At 42.7% G+C, this 19,582-nt stretch overlaps 1 long non-coding RNA gene across 1 annotated transcript; it reads right to left on the bottom strand.

Moving 5' to 3' along the window:
- Positions 1-572: 572 nt before the first annotated feature.
- LOC142557131 (uncharacterized) lies at positions 573-19,320 on the bottom strand. The gene is made up of 3 exons (XR_012822727.1): positions 19,052-19,320; positions 2,280-2,393; positions 573-756 (listed from the first exon to the last, which is right to left on the bottom strand). It is a non-coding gene; the product is annotated as an uncharacterized LOC142557131 (long non-coding RNA).
- Between the last annotated feature and the right edge of the window lie 262 nt (positions 19,321-19,582).

Raw genomic sequence — 19,582 nt, forward strand, 5'->3', positions numbered from 1 at the left:
GTCCAAAATGTACAGACATTTCGACACACAACCTAGGTGGCCAACATAGTGGTGGTGGTGATGATGATTCTGTTGCTTCAGGCCCAGATATGCCTGGTAGTCTTGGTCTGAGGTTCTTATTCCAGGGCACGAAGGCGAGTGTCTATCACTTCAGTTGCCTTCAGAAACCTCAGCAGAAGGTCTGAGACTACCTTCTGTTCAGACGCATGGGGAAGCTCTCTCATTCTAGTATGTTGTCAAGCAACTTCATTTTTTTGGCACGGAAGCACCGGCAAGACTAAGTGAGGCGCTTCACATTATTGCACTCTGTGCAACGTGGGGAAAGAGCAAGCTTGACCTTTAATGTCTGTATTGCTTTGATACGCTGCTCTCCTGCTCACATGTGGATTCGCATGTGTCGGTTGTAGTTGCCCTTCTGCGAGAAGCCCTTGAAGCAGTGGGGACATCGGTACGGTGTCTCCTTGGTGTGTGACCGCAGGTGTACCTGAAGCTGTGAGTGGAAACCGAAACTCATGGGGCAGACGTGACAGGCAAAGGGCTTGGGTGTCCTCTGGGACTGCGTTGCAACCATGTCCTGATCACTGCTGGCCCCTCCTTCACCCAGCTGCTGAATGATGGGCTCGCCGGCAGCAGCAAAGTCTGCAGCTCTAGCACTGTTGCCATGTGCTGATAACTCGCATTTGCTGATACCGGGCGCACAAGGCCCTATGATGTCGATGCCCCTCTGAAGAATCGCCGAGTCGAAGGGTGTGCATACTGTGGCAAGAGAGAAAGGATTAACAGTGAGCTCCTTGAAAATGTTAGGCCTTCAAGTAAGCTGTACAAGAAAAACTGCACAAGCTACAAGAACAGTCTGCATGTGCCAAGAACCTTGAAACAATGAAATTAGCACCACTTACTTAGGGAACATTCTTGAAGTGACCAGGGATATTGAACAACAGTTCATTGGAATGGACTGATTGTTGTGGCACTTTGTAAACAGAAGCAGCACTGATAGTGAGCACACAGAGACATACCGTGTGGTAGTGTATCCCTGTATCTCTTCGCCTTTTCCTGGTTCTAAGGATTGTCTGCTTTCACAATGGTGCTTTAGAGAGAGAACAAAAACTTTTATTTTGCACAATTACGTTGAATTTTCATATGCTTATGGCAAGGTCCTGATTTGGGTCACATGTTCTATGGTGGCGCGGTGCAGATGTACTGACGGTACATAAGTACTGGGCCAGCTTATCCAGAGAATTGGGCAGGCACTTTGGTGCACACAGACCACTCTGAGTAATCCCAACCGTATGATTTCAAGTGAGTCCGAGTTTGAGTGAGCTCCGTCAAGTCCAACCCTTGGAAGCCCGAGTGGGCCCTAAGCTAGAAGTTAGAAAATTAGATTAAATTCTGGAGTTCTATGTGTCAAAACCACAATCTGATTAAGAGGCATGGCTAAAAGTTAGAAAATTAGATTACGCTCTGGGGTTTTATGAGCTAAGAGACTCTGGATTAATTTTGACCAACTGGGGTTTTTTAATGTCCACCCAACGCAGTTACACGGTGTTTTTGCATTTCACCCCAGTATAAATACGACTGCGGCGGCTGGGATTCGATGCGGCAGCCTTGGGCTTAGTAGTGCGATGCCATACTATCACTATGCCACCATGGCGGATGCCCTAAGCTAAAAGTAGTTTTTACAAGGGAGTATGAGTGAGCTCCGTTTATTCTGTTACATACAAGGTTGTCAAAGATGGCATGGCCCCAAACTATGCATACAACCTGAAATCATGCCACATTATACAATTGAGCACCTCTACAATGAATGCCTCTATGCAACGAAATGACCTGTATAATGAAATAATAATTCCGTCCTGGTTCTATTGTAAGATGTGGGGTGCATGACTGCTACAATGAGGTGACCTGTATAACGAATGATTTCAGAGGTTCCAAGCATTTTGTTGTAAAGGCATTCGACTGCACAAAGTGGCAAAAATTGAAACAAAAGAATGCATTTTACTTAGCCTTATTCATTCACATTTCATTTGTCTACAATAACACATACAGGCAAAAACTATACCACACTGGCTTCCTTTACTTGTACAGATGCCAGTACCACTTGTACAGATGCCAGTCCAGTACTAATTGGACACAGAAGAACAAATAACAAAAATTGGATTGCAAAAAATTGCAATCTCAGCTTCATCAGGGCTTTCTAGCTAAAATGCAGCGTGGTCCTTGTGAAATTGCACAACACCGAAAATAACAGAGGAGACTTCAGCAAAATGCTGGTCACTCACCTATCCCATGAGGTGCGACGCTTGTGGCTGTAACTTGAGGTGGGACTGGTACAACAGGTCGGCGCTCGGCAGCACTGTCTGGCACAGGCGTGATGACGAGGGATGATGGCCATGCTGCGAAGAAGCCACCATTTATGCCACCGAGTGTGCAATCAGCCAAATGCCTGCTTGCACATGCATTGGTGCTTCTTGCACAGAGTGAAAGACGTACACAACTTTACAGTACAGCAGGCATTGGACTTTCTTGTTCATCTGCCTACATTTTGTTTCAATAATTCAGTACTGAAGGTAAACACCCAGCAGACATGAGTTGATTAGCTTTGAAATTCTCAAATATTGCTCTAATCGATGAACCACCAGAACTTCGGGGAACGGACAGCACTTCTCTTCCAGCTGAAGTTATCGCTGCAATTAAAATGTTCAATGGTAGTTTCCGAGCAGCATTTTTGTCATCAGACATTTTCACCATCACCTCTAAAGTACTTGTGTGAATGGCTGCTTCACAACCAACTCCTTTTTGCAGGAGCCATCAAGCAGCATTATTGAAAGTGACCCCCTCAATTGAAAAGTGGTGATATACTGCGCTTACTGGCATAGAGATGTGTTAACTATGTAGCAGAATGTTAGAGAAGAGAGGCACAGGTATTTTTTCTACAGGAAAACTAGCATTCCTGAGTCACTAGCAGCCAATACAAATGGGGCGGTTAAAAACCATCTCTGGAGATCAATGTGCATTGCAACATAGGGGAGCTCTCCAAATGCACTATATAGTTGGAACTTGCCAATTTATCTGTGCCCAGTATTTAAGGATTAGTGTTAATGGTTAACAGCTTATTAAGAAATGTCATTCTTGGATACCGGGATAAATGTGAAGTGTTTTTATAAAACACATAAGATATCCTATAAGGACTGGCAAAAATAATTTCGCTGGTCTTCGGATCTAGTGTATTTTGCATGTTCACAGCCACGTTATAACCTGTATTATGAGACACCCCAAGGTATTAGCACACTAAGGCACATCTACGGCAATAATCTATGCATTATTTTTTAATAATACTTTTGTGTGATACAATACTCAATAGATTGCCTCACTGTCAACAAGTTATGCATCTTTAGGGGCACTACAGTATCTAGTACAAGGTGCCTAGATAGAGTGTGGAAGAAGTTTGGGTGAGAACAGCTGAAACATAGCTCTGACTGCTCATTTCATTGGCAACCGTCACTTTCCATGACACTGAAAGACAAATGAAAAGCAAAAAAAAAAATGTTTCCAGGCATTAGCGGTTTCAACAAAACTTGTGTAACAAAGTTTCTTTGAAACTGTGTGGAATAGGGCTGCAAGCTCACTTGTGCATGTCCAGCCACGGTATGGCCATCCCGTTCGCCTTAACCAACATTGCCGTCAGTATTACTGCAGTTTTGTGACGTTGGTCTAAACAGTCACACACACACACACATACACACAAAAAAAGGAGGAGAGAGAGAAGCATTATCTGACAAGGTGTCCGCTACCAGAAGCATGCCCATTCACAAATTGCAGATGTCACACCTGCTTTTCTTTGCTGGATCAATGGTTGCGTGCTGAAGGCAACACATTAAGGTGTAGCCATTTTATGAATTCAATTTTCTATGCACAGAGTATATGACACTGCTGGGGCGCGACTTTGCTACCTGAATTACAAATACCATTTGCTTAAGGCATACAATGCATCTATTGTGATCTTCTTGATAAAAGCAGTCAGCTAGTGGTGATCCAAACTCGTAGTTCAAATGCTGAATTACAAACCAATCAGTTCTTCAGGACAGTTCGCTGTTGGGATATGGCAACAGGAATGAAAACGGTACAAAAACAAGAAACAATTTCTTGCTTGGCCTACTGTTTTAGTTCTAAATTCATTTTAAGCTGCTCAATTCAAGTAAGGGTTTCGGTCAATTCAATTATTTTGGCTTTTCCAGAGACAAGAAAGACAACCAGCACCTGCCAATTTAGGCAAGTTCCCAAAGCATTAATAGAGCATGCCCATGTTTGGCGTTTAAGCAGCTGTGTAGGATAGTGGAAGCCACCAAATATATACATGCCACTCTGACAGATCTGAGGATGACTCTCTCTTTCTCTGCACTATAGAACCTAGCTGTACTGTTTTTACACCTGCTTGCCACTTTCTGAGCAGGCCTGCTCCTATAATAACCCATAATTGCTTCCTAGCTTACTTTATTTAACTCTGGGGAATACATGCAAAATTTAGCAGTTCCTAGGAGTTCTAATTATGGCAATTCAGCTGCACTCTTTGCCTTCCTCTCGTGACATGATAATGTGCTTCATTTCGTTCCCTGACTGTTAATGTCTCTCTAACATTAGCGGCAAGCTTAAAGGTCCCCTGACCAGCTTTGGCATTGCAAAAAGACAAGCACGCTGGGCACATCATGAAGCGACCATCAGGTACGCAAAGTGTTAAACTGACTCAATATGATCAGTGTGGAGAAAGACGGGATCAGGAATAAGAAAATATCACTTAACCTGTGTTCTATTCTTGATCTCATCTTTCCCTGTGCTGATCATCCCGAACGTTTTCCACTCGCCCAATTTGGAATCCTCTTGCATTAAAATGATGCTTGCCACTAAAAGCAGCTGAATATTAAAACAAAAGCCCATGAGCAATTCATCTCAAAGGAGCCACTCGCCAGCACAGAAAGCTCCCCTGGCACCACCTCTGCGTCACACACAGAGCGCAGTGCACAAATAGCAAAGAGCAACATCGGGGTTTCTGTATAACATTGGGTGCGCAAAAGTGACAGTTGAAACGTGCTGCACAACGACAGCGGAATGAAGGCGGGGGTGGTGATCTGAATACTGCGTCGGCCCTCAGTTCTAATGCAAGAGAATGCAGCGGCGGAATGTTGCTTGCAGGCATTGGTCGAGGCAGTGAGAGAGGGGTTCTACTGTGTGGAGGGTCACTCACCTCCTTCGATGATTGTGTAACATTTCATTTGCTTTTGTCCTTGCTAATACTGACCCTATTTTTATAATTTTAGTGGTAGGAACACTCCCTAGATAGTGCCTTACAACTTCCAGTATATAACAAGAATTTCTGACTGGGCCTGGGGAGAGGGGCCTTTCTACAAATGGTCATGTACGGACACTTTACTAAACACAAGCTCAATTATACAGTAAAAATTGTCACAGTCCAAAGTACGATGTCACATAACAGGCAAAGCTTAGCCAAAGTGACAAAACTAACACAGTAGAAACAGGCTTGAAAACAAATATGGGACCAGCAACGCTACATCCAGCTTAATATAGTGGCATAAACTGCAGTTTAGACTAGTAACTTTCTCTACACTAGCACTGTTCAACTTTCATTCTGACAGAACTAATGCCAACTAAGTTTGCCACAACTGCAATAATTATGGACACCAGCCCACTTGTGCTCAGTGATGCAATGAATAAAGCCTTTTCTCGTTTTTATATCAAAATAGTGACAGCAGTGTCACGTCTCCGTGTCATGTTTTGCAGACTGTTGGTTTCTCCTGGTGTTTTATAAGCAAAAGATCAGTCATGAGCAGCTGGAAACTTTACTCATGAAACTTTATTAACTGCAGAAACTACACCGCAAATGGGCAATTTAGAAGATTACAGGTGCTGATCACGCTTTGTCAACACAATGATAAACATGTAATGCACTAACTTGGTAACAAAACTAAGTTACAAAGAAATGAAAGTTGCAACGAAGAGTAACAGCTAGACGTGAAATATACGTGGAGCATACAGCGAGTATTAAGAGAAAAGGAAAGATGGTTTTACCTCTTTACCACGAATCTGACCATGTTTATCTTTCCATGTCCTCTCCTTTTTTGCCAAAAGTTGAAATAATTTTGAGCAAATTCGAATATGTGAAACATCCGCCTCTCTCTTATAATGACTCCATTATGCTCAGCAAGCTCCATCCTGCCATGTCTTGCTCACAACTTTTCTGACTAGCACACTGGAACAAGAACACTCTAACACAGGAGATAAACAATAAAGTTAAATAAACAAACAAAGTATGCAATTATATATAACTGAAGTTATGCTGCATACAGAATATTCTGGACCAAACACTTCACTTATTTGGCAAAACGACATTAACGCCAGAGGTTTATGACCTTGATACAACCACAAAACTAAACAATCACACAGGTGCATCTAAAAAAAAAAAAAACGTCTTTATGCCTACCTCCCTGGCTCATTATAAATGACCACTCACATTATTACATGCTGTGGTCACTGTGGTTTGACTGTAAAATGCAATGTCTAACAGGTATTACATTTGCCTGAAAGTCTGGGTTGTTAGTCCAGTAGTGCTATTTGTTTTTCCTTTTATCCTGAGTAACTTAAGCCAGTTCATAAAGCCGTCGGGAATGTCTCGACAAGACTGGCATGCACGACACAAATAGCAGTAGTCATCAATCACTTTGAGAAATATTGGCATGTGTCTAGAACCTAGTGTACCATCTTACACTGGAATGATAACGCTTCTTGCAATATCAACAGCTCAATTTTCTGCAGAAACAAACAAATAAGAAAGGAAAATGGAACACCTGCATGAGACTACAGTTTTCTACAGTTCTCTTCATCGAACAGAAGAATGGCAGTGGGGAAGGGTATACTAGGGGTGGATATTCTGGATGTGAGTTGTGAGGATACGCTTGTTCGAAAATTTCGTCTTGCAGTGTAGGCACCGGAACACTTTCTTCTTGGTGTGACTGTTTATGTGGTCAAGCAAATTGCCCTCATAGACAAATGTTTCTGGGCACTGTGGGCACTGGAACATCTTTTTCTGCTCTCTTGAGGTTCGACGGAGCCTCCTTTCTTGCGACATGTCTTGCGGTGTTTGTTCTGATGTTGAGATGACCTTGAAGGGAATGCCCAAGGAGGCAGACCTTCGTTTTTTGGGCTTGGACTGTCCACTTCTGTCATGGAACTTTTGCTTAATCATAGAAATCGTCTTGTCAAGCTTCTTCACCTGTGGATCTGTGTCCTCAGCAGAATCAACAACAATGCCACTGCCAGGTGCTCCTTCCTCAGATTTCCCTATGGTTCCACAAAGCTGCAAAGAATCCTCAACAATGACTTTTGAGGGCACTGTGCACCATAGCTTCATGTGCTTTGTCGGGAGACTACAAAACACTGCTGCTGGGAGAGTGGAGGATGCAGCCTTGGGGCGGCAGGTGGCATCACAAAGTGACAGCTCTTCTTGAGAAGGGTTTTCAAACTCAATATCAGGGCCATTTCCAGAGGTAAGAGGTGACATATCGTGTTCAGTTTTGATGTGATCGGCCGGAATCTGCTGTGGTGGCCGCAATTTGGTCAAACCTAGTTGAAGCATGAAAGCAATGTTGCGATTGTCTGGCTCTCTCTTGTCACTTGCACCAGGTGCTGTTGTGGCAGTGGTCCTGACATCTTCTACCTGTTCTTGAGAATCTCTGCAAAATGTGACAGATGCTCCACTGCGCGGCACCAACCCTGTGAATCAAAACAGAGTTTATGTCATTAGTTAATGCACAGCGACTGAACCATGCACGACTGAAGTTACAATGGGACACTAACAGGCTAACGAAAGCTATGGATTGGTAGATTACATGTCCCGGAATTTCAAACGGCTCGCTCTGATCGTAAGTGAAAGCTTGGTAAGCTACAAAGGGTGCCAAATTATAGGCAGGTGGCGCGGCCACCTTGACTATCTCGTGAGACTAGCTGCCCCCTCGCTTAGTCACGAATTTAAAACTGCATGGGAATATTTAAGTGTTCATCAATCAAGGAAGATTACATTGTGTTAAGTAAGTCATAGATCAGCTTGCCTGTTGGGTAACTTTACCTAGCTGCGCAAAAATGGCTCGAATAATCAGAAATGCTGTGAAATTTGTGATGTAATGGCATCACGGGTCAATTTTTATTTTTGCAGAGAAATGCAAGTAAAGTTTTGAAGCAGCACTCTACCAGTCTAAAGTGCTTCACCACATACCTTCAGTGTCCTTTTAGAATGAGAAAAGATGTACTTTGCTAGCTGGTATGCAAATGAAGCAGCCATTTTGGATGACTCACTGAAGATTCATGAAATGGGGTTTGGAAACCACCACGGCTAATTGGCATTGTGTGTTATTTTTGGAGCTACATAAACAGTAGATTACTGAAGAAACCCTGCTAAATTTAGGCACCGAGTTGAACTAACATAATCATTTCTTCCATCTACCGTGGTTGATTAGTGGCTATGGTGATGGGCTGCTAAGCACGAGGTCGCGGGAACGAATCCCCGCCACGACGACTGCACATCGATGGGGGCGAAATGCGAAAATACCCATGTACTTAGATTTATGTGCACGTTAAAGAACCCAAGGTGGCCGCAATTTCCAGAGTTCCCCAGTACAGTGTGCCTGATAATCAGAATAAGGTTTTGGCACGTAAAGCCACATAATTTAATTCTTTCAATAATAACTTCTGTAAAAATTGCCAAGCAGAGACAAAAAGACAAAAATGGACAATTATTCGGCAACAGTAACACTGCAATAACGTCTGTATGACACAACCTCAATAGAAGAATAAGGTACAATATTTCGCATACAATGACAAACAGTGTTGGTTCATATGCAAGTTCGTAAAAGACAATCACAAATACTGGCACTAATATCGTCTTCGACGATATACCGCAGCGTCAAAAATAATGGGATCTACGATTTATAGAATGTTGATCAAAAAGCACATTTTTAAAAAATCATTTTCAATTTCATTCAAAGAACACAAGTAACAAAGCCGGTGCAGTTTGTGAAACAGCAGAGGCTTAGTTGTTTTGCTTGCACAATGTTCATGTATCATGAAAGAAAAATGAGTACATGTTCCAAACATGTAACTTGTGCTGTTCTGGCGAACCTGTGCAAGCTCAGAAAGTTTCACATGCAATATATGGATAATTTCAAGCCTTTAGCTAAGGTATCGCTATTGCTGTACATGCAGACACGAATACTGTCTGCACATAATGATTAGCCACCATCTCATAAAACTTGGCGATTACAGCAGTTGCTTGGCCATGGCACGCAAGTGGGATAAGTATGTTTTAGGCTAAATCAGAGGAAGCAAGAATGGAGTATTGCACAATGATTACAGTTCTCTCACAATGAAATTTGCATGTCATTGCTGTCGATGTTGGCAGAAAAGGCTACAGAAATATTTGCTATGCTTTAAAGGGCCCCTCACTAGGTCTGGCCATTTTGAGCTGACAAGCGCAGAGCATACATTGCGTGATAATGATCGTGTCTGCAAAGTATTACATTGCGATGTGTTGCGGAAAGATCTGAAATTTCAAACGGAACGCTGTCTCTCCTTCTCCTCGCGGCCACCACGCTCCAAGCCGGAGGACGATGTAGTCACGTCCCTGTGCCTATGTACTCGAGTCCGCAGTGTGACGTCGCTTGTGGTGACACGCCACTTCAAGAATTATTCAAGGCACCATCTGTTATTTGTGTGATCTGCTGCTTGAATTCACGAATTGAAGTTTAGAGAAATAATAAAACACACAAACGAAATGTCTGCGTGTTTTTTGCTTTACTTCGCACTGAAGCAAGAGAGATGCACTTTCGCTTCATTTGCTTGTTCCCACGGTCGTGCGGTCACGTGTGCAGGTACCGAAACTATGCCATTTTTTGCCATGTTCCGGCGCATGATCATGCTCTGCGATCCACTTGTTCTGCCTCAGTATTCGTGTAGCACTGAATTATACTGCTAGTCATGTGTCCTTGTGCACAGCACGCAAAATTGTGCGCTGCGCGCAACGCTGCCAGCAGAAATGCAAATCACTGAAAAAAAAAACAAAAAAAAAAAAAAACAGAAAAGCGAGGAGAAAAAAGAAAGGTGGAGGCGAGGCTTGAGACGTATGTGTCACGTGATCCTCGAGGTCTGGCATGGGAGAACACGGAAGGAATTTCGCTTGCGAAGGCTAGACGGGGTAAGTGGAGAGAGAGTCTCGCTATGCAGTGGAGCCCGCCTGCTGAAATCATGGGTTCGCGGCACTGAAATATTTCTATCTCTGCTATTAATGAGCAGACTTCAAAAATTTTTGTGGCAGAACACTCCCTAGAGGACACGTAACAACTTCCAGCGTATAACCAAAATTTGCTATGGGGCCTGGTGAGGGGCCCTTTAAAGTCAAGCTTCCTTTGCCTCTTTTACTCACACTGCAGGCAGGTGCTGAGGCAACAAGTGAAGTAAGCAACAGAAAATTACAGCTGGCTGCCGGGAAGTGAAAAAGTGTGGATAGAGTGTGCATTTAGCTGATCTACAGAGAAGTGCATGAAATGATTACGCTTGCGTAATATTGTGCTAACACTTCCGTCACAAGCATTACGTTTGCACAACATTTGTGCAGACATAAAAAAGCGGAACTTTTGTCCAATGTGGTGTGATCTTTTAACTTCTTTGATTTTTACATACCCATTAACTTATTTCTGGAGAGTCATTACTGTAACTATCAGGAGATAAAAAAATAATGTGCCGTTCTGCTTGGAGATTATTTAAATTATAGTCGCTTTCTTCACCGAGGATTATGAAATTCTGATGCCTATTGGAAATGCAAGTTACAGCAACTTGTTCCTAGCAATGTCAAGTGTGTTATGTGTGCTGTGGATTGTACGAAAGAAGGTGCTGTGAAAACAAAATGCTGCATAGCTCCGGAGGAGCGCTGCACAACTAGGGCCCTTTAAAGGCTTACAGCAAATGGTAAATGCAGTTTGACCTGCATGAATGGTACAGATTGTGTCACAATGAGCAATGATAAAAAAAAAAAGCACAAGCTATTGTTGGCGAATGCAAAACAATATTTTTGCAAAACAACTTCAGGCCCGCTTTTCTTTTCTTTTTCCATTTGGCTAGCTCGACCGTACCTTTTTTTCAATAGCAAGATAGAGCTTTACAATCAAGAAGCACATTAACATGAATACAGTAGGCAAAGCAACTGCAAAAAGAAAGAAAGTATAAGCAGCTTGCATCTGACATTACTGGCATCGATGAACTTTGTAGCATTGCAGCTGCAATGTTAGAAAGCAAATTTTTTATGGTGCACACAATGAAGAGACATTGCATGGAATATAAGTATGTCATCTGTCAGCAATGAAGGAAAGCACACACAGTAACACACAAAAATGCGATCGGCAGAAGCTTTCAGTCCAACTTCACTCATAGTTTCAGCAGTATGAATTCAGCCACTGCAGAAAGAAAGTGCTCACAATTAAGTACATGCAAAATGGAAACATGAAAGCTCTAAATAGCGACTCAATACAATGAGGAAGCATACCACCCATGTTAGCCAAACACACATCAAAGCACTTTTCTATGTGGAAGTTCACATCACAGTTATCAAATGTCGCATCTCTTACACTTGACAATCTCTCTGACTACAACATGCATTTCATAAAAGGTTAAGGTGACTAAACAAAACATCTTTTTTTTTTTCCATGTGGCTTGAGAGTGACGAGACTACAGTGCTATGTTACAACAGTCTTTGAAGACACAGGAATGCTGGGCCGTGTTCATTCCTGACCAGCTTTAGAATCAGACAACCTGAAAAGTATGGAGAAACAACTGGTTTAGCTTTCGATATCAAAACACTGAAAAAAAGTCCAGACCATGCAAGCCACAATCACACAGACATTTTATAATGCCAGTGCCACCACTGCAAAAACATGCAAGGAACTTAAGTGGGTAGCCAGAGGAGACAGCTGTGCAATGAGGTGGCATGTTGCATCCTCTCTGACCTGGACAGGTAAAGCAAGAGTTTTAAAGGTGCGACGAAATGATCGTCCAGTTATTTTCAGTATATCATTGTAACTAAGAGTATGGTTACACAAAATATGGTTACACACACACGCAAGAAAACTAGGTGCCCAGCGCACATTTTAACCGGAAATTTTAATTTGAAGTTGATGCCTCTGAGTGCCAGACGGCAACTACCATTTTGGCATGGCTGGCGGGATGTCAAGAAATGCGAGGCTGTCGCTGTGTCATCTGCTTCAAGATGTTCCAAAACAATGTGCATGCCTTGCTGGACTCTCTCTGCCCCGCACACTCTTGCATCCATCAGTGCAGCAAGGGTGCAATAATATGGCATATGGATAAATATGGCACAAACCGGACAATGCCAGCAGAAACTACCTTGGGCCGATTTTTGAGATGCACATGCAAAAACGAAACTCCACGTACACTGCGGGCATCGACCATGCAGAATGAACATCATTTTGTCATTTGTTAATGTTGCCAGACTGCTGTACAATCCAACTGCAACACAAGAAAATCGGAATACAAATTTCTACTGCACCTTTTTTTTCTCTAAAACTTCTACCGGCAAATATGCCATAGTCCAACACAAAGAGAATTCATACCAGGTGGTATTTTTAGACTACACAGAATTTTAATATATTGTCTGTCCCAAATAACACATTTCTAGTCCTTGAGCTGAATTACTCGAAGGGGTGGATATTACTTGCATGAGAAATTGAAGTACATAATCGACGAATTAAAAAAGTTTTAGAAATTCTGTTTAAAAAATTACTTACGACACATATTGCAATTTACAAGCTGTAGCTGGTGTATCTGCAGGGCGCATCTTCTTGCAAATCATCTGCTTGCACTGTGCCAGGGGGATTATGAACACTTCATTTCAAACCAAATAGAAATCTACGATTGCGCTGTTATAAAAAGACAATGTTATTTTCCAGTGGCTATCTGGGGAGGTATTCTGTAAGAGTCGCCCTAGTGGACATGTCCATTTTGTCTGCTGCTGAAGTGGTTACTGGCTGTGGCGCCTCGCTGCTACGGATGCCCAGCCCAGCCCAGCCAATCAGAACTTGAACAGCAGACGAAATGGACATGTCCACTAGGTGGACTCTTACAGAATACCTCCCCTGTCACTGCGGCATTTTTGGCAGACACCTGGCTGGTAAAGCTGCCAGATCAGCCCATGATGAATACACAAACCAGTCTGTGCGCCTGAAGATTCTGGAGCTTAAGATTCTGGGCATGAGTACTAACACTTCTTCTAGAGTTGCAGTGGAAGCCTTTTTTATCAAAAAGAACAGAGATTGTTGTATAAGTGCGTCGTCAATCACACTTCTTAACCAAGAGTTCGACTTCTGGTGCAACCGCCTTAGACCAACTTACACATTCTCCCTGTGCTGTTTCTGTATTTTTATAGTGCGCACACATGACTAGGTGATATATTTGTGAAACCCTTCCCGCTACTAAACAGTCGGGAGTGCAGCGCTTGTCTTTATCTTTTTTTCCTGTGCGAGTTGTCTTTTTGTTTGCGCTAATTTTCTTCACCAGCATGCTCATACCACTGTCAGGAATGGACACAGCCAGGAAACTTCAACGAATCACTCACAACATGCTGGCTCTTTATATTGTCTTGCAGCCATTGTTTGTGCATACCTGATCTATCACTGCAGCTGTGATTACCATCAAACCTCTCCCTATGTGTCACTACACTGCTGTGCTACCTGTAACTGGGTGTAGCTTCCACAAATTTATACTCCTTCCTCATTGGAATGGCCGACTCACCCATAAGTGACCTACATCTTAATTTTGAGGAGACCATTGAGCCCCTCCTTTTCCACAGCACTTGCTTTTACATCCAATTTTAGCCTATCCAGAGTGCACAGAGCCAAGTGGATAGTCGACCCTCTACAGAGGAAAAAATCTAGTGCTTGGCCTAATCCATCAACACAGAAAGCTACGTGCACTCCCATGACTTTTCTAAAATCAACGAAAGTGACAAGACGCTTACATAGACACCTTGCGTCTATTACTGTATGTTCTTTGCCTTCTAAAAAAAGAGAGAAGAAAAAGAAGATGGGGGTTTAACGTGCCAAAACCACAATCTGGTTATGAAGCACGCCGCAGTGGGGGACTCTGGAAATTAGACCACCAGGGGTTCTTTAACGTGCACCTAAATCTATGTACACGCGTTTTTTGCATTTCGCCCCCATCAAAATGTGGATGGCGTGGCTGGGATTCGATCCCGCAACCTTCTTCCGTCTTCTTTCTTTTTATTCCCTCATGTTTTCTCCCCCATGCAGATTACCAGACCAGATGTTCATCTGGCAAGCCTCTGTGCCTTTCTCTGCTTTTCTCTCTCTCTCTCTCTCTGAGGATGACACCAGTCTCGAGACATTGGTTTCCAAAGCATGCTAAGAAATACATTGGCAGTCGAGTTACTTTTGTGCTTCAATGCAGAAAACGTTTTATTATAAAGTAAGAGAAACAACAGTGTATTTTTATCCATAGCTTGAAGGCGCATACCTCGAAACCAATGCCACCCTTATAGTTAGTTGAAAACTTAATGAGTGACTTCTTTGTTAATTGTTGACCTATGCATTTCAATTGATTGCGCAAGTAATGTTTGCCTCTTTGAGCAATCCAGTTCAAGGATTTGAACTGTGTTGTCTGCCACAGGCCGTTCTTAAAAATTTTGCATACTCTTTAAAAAAAAGATAAGCATGTGCCAACCAATTATGTTTCCTCATCTTTATTATGTTGTTGCAGAAATGAGCTTCTTTCAACACCGGCATCTCTCAGGAAGTATGGTTTGCAGAGTGGAAGGCAGCAGGCAGGTGCAGCATGGGCACATAATATGACATTCTCTGCTTAAGAGGAAGCTTTATCTCGGGCCCAACTCCGATGCGGCCTATTCAAATACATGTAAAACGCAAAAACGTTTTTATGAGATAACCCCTGGACCGATTTTGATGAAATTTGTCGCATTTGAAAGAGAAAGTTAAATTCTAGTGACTGTTGGAAGCGGAATTTCGATTTAGGGCTTGAATTTTCTTAAAACGATTTTCAAATATTTGACCGTTTGAAAAAATTAGAAGCACGAAGTTTACAAATTCATAGCTCGCATCAAGAACTGATATCGCGGTTCTGCAAACGGCATCCATTAGACCATTCAAAGCGGACAAATTCAATATGTCATTTTACATCTTACGTGAATTTGTTACGTTGGTTACAACGGTTTTCCAAAAGTTGTATTTCCCTATGATTAAATTTTTTTATATTCATGTGTAACATATCAATTTTGTCCGCTTTAGATGTACTATTAGATGCAATTCACAGAATTGTATTATCATATTTAGTGGTTAAGTTACAGAGTTGTAAACTTGATAGTTTTGTTTTTTGAAAATTTCCGATTTTTGCCAATTTTTAATAAAAAATTGACAATCTAACTCAAAAATTCGAAACCAACAGTCACTAGATTTTAAGTTTGTCTTTTAAATGCAACAAACCTCGTCAAATTTGGTGCAGTGGTTGCCGAGAAAAACGAATTCTCCTTTTACATGTATTTAGATAGGAGCACTCGAGCTAAAGCTTCCTCTTAATGCCTTCAAGTTTAATGCATTTCTTGTGGTGCCACTGTGATGCACTTGATGTCATAGTGGCACCACAAGGCTCTGCAAGTATTGCACCGTTATACTTAATGCTGGCTGAGGCATAGTGCGTACTCAGAATTTATGCAGCCTTTGAATGTGTATTCTTGGTCCAATGTTAGCAGCTACAGGAATTCGAAAGAGGCATTTATGAACTTAAATAATTCTACATAAAATATGCCCATCAATGTGTTAGTATAATTTCTCAAACTTCTGCAAGCTAAATATTTCTGTGTGACACTAGGATTGTAAAACAAACTTACAGCGTTAACTTCACATGAGTGGCACTGATATTAGGGAGTTTGCACACGCAAGATTTTGCACACGCAAAGTTAGGGAAGACAAACCAGCAGGCTTACAAAAGAATGCAAGTTGGGCATGGTGCTTTGCTTACTTAAACTCGTCCATGTACGGAAAATCCAAAACTCCCTGTTTGTCACAGAGTATAGAAGGCTCATTCCTGCCTGGTGGTTTCATGAACCATAATTTCAAGGTCAGCAGTACACCACCGCTGCTACCAGTTTGGCCACCATACCACTGCACAAAATATCTGTTCAGGTAGTGATTGACTGGGAAGGAAAATGCTCTTGTGGTTTGAGGCATGGAGGAAGGCAACAAAACAGAAGAGGCCCCCCGACGTCATTTATCTCAAGCCAGATGTGACGACTAAGACACCTTGGTAGGCCACCCTTCTCCTCGTTAGACCCTTTCTACCATGCTCTTTTCAGAGGAGCCACTGGTTTGCACCATCTCTTATCGTGCTTTGTAGACCAAGCTTGCATTGTGGGGAATGCACAACACAGCGTGACTGCAAGAGCCCCGCAAATCAGTCTGTTGGAACAGAACGGAAACGTAACTGAAACATTATTTTTTTATATTCTTTCAGAATGAAACTGGAATAATTTTTATCGGCTTTCAATTCAACAGAAAAGTCAGCAATTCAAAAGAACCGACGTCAGGCAATGTCAGCATTAGCACGTATCTCAGGCAGGGATAGTAAGAATGATAGCCGGTCGAGCACTCCACTTAACCTAAGCCTGCCACTTGGTGCGCTAGCAGATCAGCATTGTAGCAAAACACAGGGCTTGCGCACTCAAGTGCTTATTGTTTTGTTTTCTATGTGTACAATGCTTTGTTACCAAAATTTTAGTTTGCTTAGGTTCATTTTATTGGCATTTCGGCGAGTACATTCGATGACGTGCTGCTTGTGAGCTCATGCTCAATACCTTGATTCTGAATTCTGAGATCATACTCATTACTGTGACCCAAGGCACTGAGCATGATCTCAGAATTCATAATTCAATTATTGAGAACAATAAAAAATATGTTTTTATTGTTACTCTGCTTCAAAAATTTTTTGCAGGCAGACAAAAACCATTATGAACCGTTACGGATCACTTTCTCTTTCGTACCGGAGCAGAACCGGAACGGAACTTTTTTCAGTAAAATGAAACTAAAACCAGAACGAAAAACCTTTCGTTCCAACACCCTGCTGCAAATGCACGCAGCGCCATGACAGTATTGCATGTGCCTGCTCTGTGCGTGGTGCAAGCGCAGATGTGCCAACAGCTGAACAACGGTTATCAATGTTGTCCACACTTGCTCACCCGAGTAGGGGATCGAGGAGCTGTTGCAATGACTGTTTGGACCGCTAGTCCCGAAGACACACAATTTGCACCCCACTTTTTCCAGTGCGGCTGGGGCCTCCCCAAGCTTTCTTTCCTTCAACTTGAAGTGCGTAAAATTAAGTAGGGTGTGGCTTCTACATATAAGTCGTACTGTACATTTTATTTCAGAACTGAGGCACAAAGTACTGTTGCAATGGCTTGTTGTAGGGCGCCTCGTTGTCCTCCTCAGCCGCTGCTTCATACAGCGTGGAGACAACCGCGGCGTCTGCTACGGTGTCGGGCATGCGCATGCCCAACACCGTAGGGGCGTGTCGCTGGCGCTCGTGTGCATCCGCCATACACGTGCCCAACGCTGTAGTAGACAACGCAGTTGTATTTACCCTGTATGGAGCAGCGGGCAAGGAGGACATCGAGGCGCTCTCACCTGTTGAGATGTTGCAAATACTGTTGTGCACCTACCACTTTATCATTGTTGTGGATCAAGCAACAAGATCATTAGCAGTCTGAATATACTGTAAACGAAATGGAGTGCACGAACAGGTGTTAAGAGCAATGAACAGTGACCTTTGAAATTACCTGAATGCGAGTCGTACAGCCCCCAAATACCGTGAAATCTTTGTATAATTACAGTGACTGACTTCATATTGAATTGAGAAAACGCATGTTCCAGTTCCTAAGTTATAGTGGTTGCATTCTATTCTGCACATTTGTGTCAAAATTCGGGCATTACAACCTTCCCTGGAGAGGTGACTGTGAGCTCTATTTGCATTTCTGGCTCAATGATGTGCAATTCAGCCTGAAGTTAATGACTGCTGATTCCATGTACACTTTTCAGTTATTTACATGTTACTGTGGATTGCTTAAAATGCAATTTGACAAAAAAAAAAAGATATCTCAAATTATGACTGAATTTCAACAGCAGAATACTGAAATTGCTATTTGAAATTTTCAAATGTTTGCACACACAAACAGTTAGCAAATGGTCGAGTGGGCCAACTATTTATGCAAGGGATAAAATGAACTCACAGCAGCATCGCAAGCTCAATGAGGTTGCTGTGCCAGCACTTTCTCCAACAGCCTTGAAATATTGCTATGCCGCATGCAAATAAACTGAAATTTTGACACACTGTTCAGCCTTATTTCTGCGCGGTTAATACGTATCTCCATCATGTTTTACGGTTAAATCTTGCTGAAAAGCTACAACACCTAAGAGACGGCAGTTGGGAGCGGAAATTTAAACGCTGTGATCAAAACCTCCAGATCTCTCAAAGGGCTTTGCTTGTTTCATTTTTATAGAAAATAACTGCCAAACACGATAACTGTATCATTCGCATGGAACTATTAATAGACCGATGAACCGCACACAATTACGCAAAAGTTTAGCCTAGAGCAATTTCGGCTGACGTTTTCCTTCCTTTTTCGTTTCCTTCAGGCAGCCGCAACGGGAAAACTTGCGGCGTCAACGCCACGGTGATAGCCAAAGCTTTCGCATTAAAGAGTTTCTGCGGTTAGGGTAACAGTGTGCTGACAATGTGCTCGCAGTTATTCGAAAACATCGTTACCGCGTCAGCGAAAGCAGCACGTCAGTTTTATAAAGCGCGCGCATTTCGATCTCCCAGCACGATCAAGAACCACACACGAAATGCAAACCAACACTCTCGAAATTTGAGTTAGTACCGACTTCACTGCAGTACTCACATTACATGGACACTGCGCTGGCCATCTATTGCGCGGCATTTCTTTAGAAAGCTTGGCGCGCAGGCACATTTGAGGATGCAACATGCCACTTCAGCGTTGACTAAAACCGAGCACGGTATGCAGGCTGGATCACAGAATAGCTTCAACAACAGACTCGCAAGCGTGAGCACAACACTATCTACGCATAACGAACATTCAAAGCACCAAATCCGCACAAGCACTCTACAGAATGGTTAAGCTACATCCGACGAGAGATTGCGCCGGTTGAGTTGCACTGCAGAAATGAAAAACAAAGAAATGCACAGCAGAGCGCGTCGAACGCTAGTTGAACGCTGAAAAGGCCCGTGCGTGGAGAAGTGCTGAGAATGGCCACCGTATTGCCTAGCGCTGCCATCGTTAACGAGACAAAGCAAGGAGAGAGAGAGAGAGAGACGGAGAAAAAAAAGTGTTTTGTCTTGCAGGAGTTGGGGAACGGAACAGACTTACATATAGAAGAGCAAATAAACTGCCAGCGTTAAAAAAAGCGATTAA

This window comes from Dermacentor variabilis, chromosome 9, assembly GCF_050947875.1.
Source record: "Dermacentor variabilis isolate Ectoservices chromosome 9, ASM5094787v1, whole genome shotgun sequence".
Lineage (NCBI taxonomy): Eukaryota > Metazoa > Arthropoda > Arachnida > Ixodida > Ixodidae > Dermacentor > Dermacentor variabilis.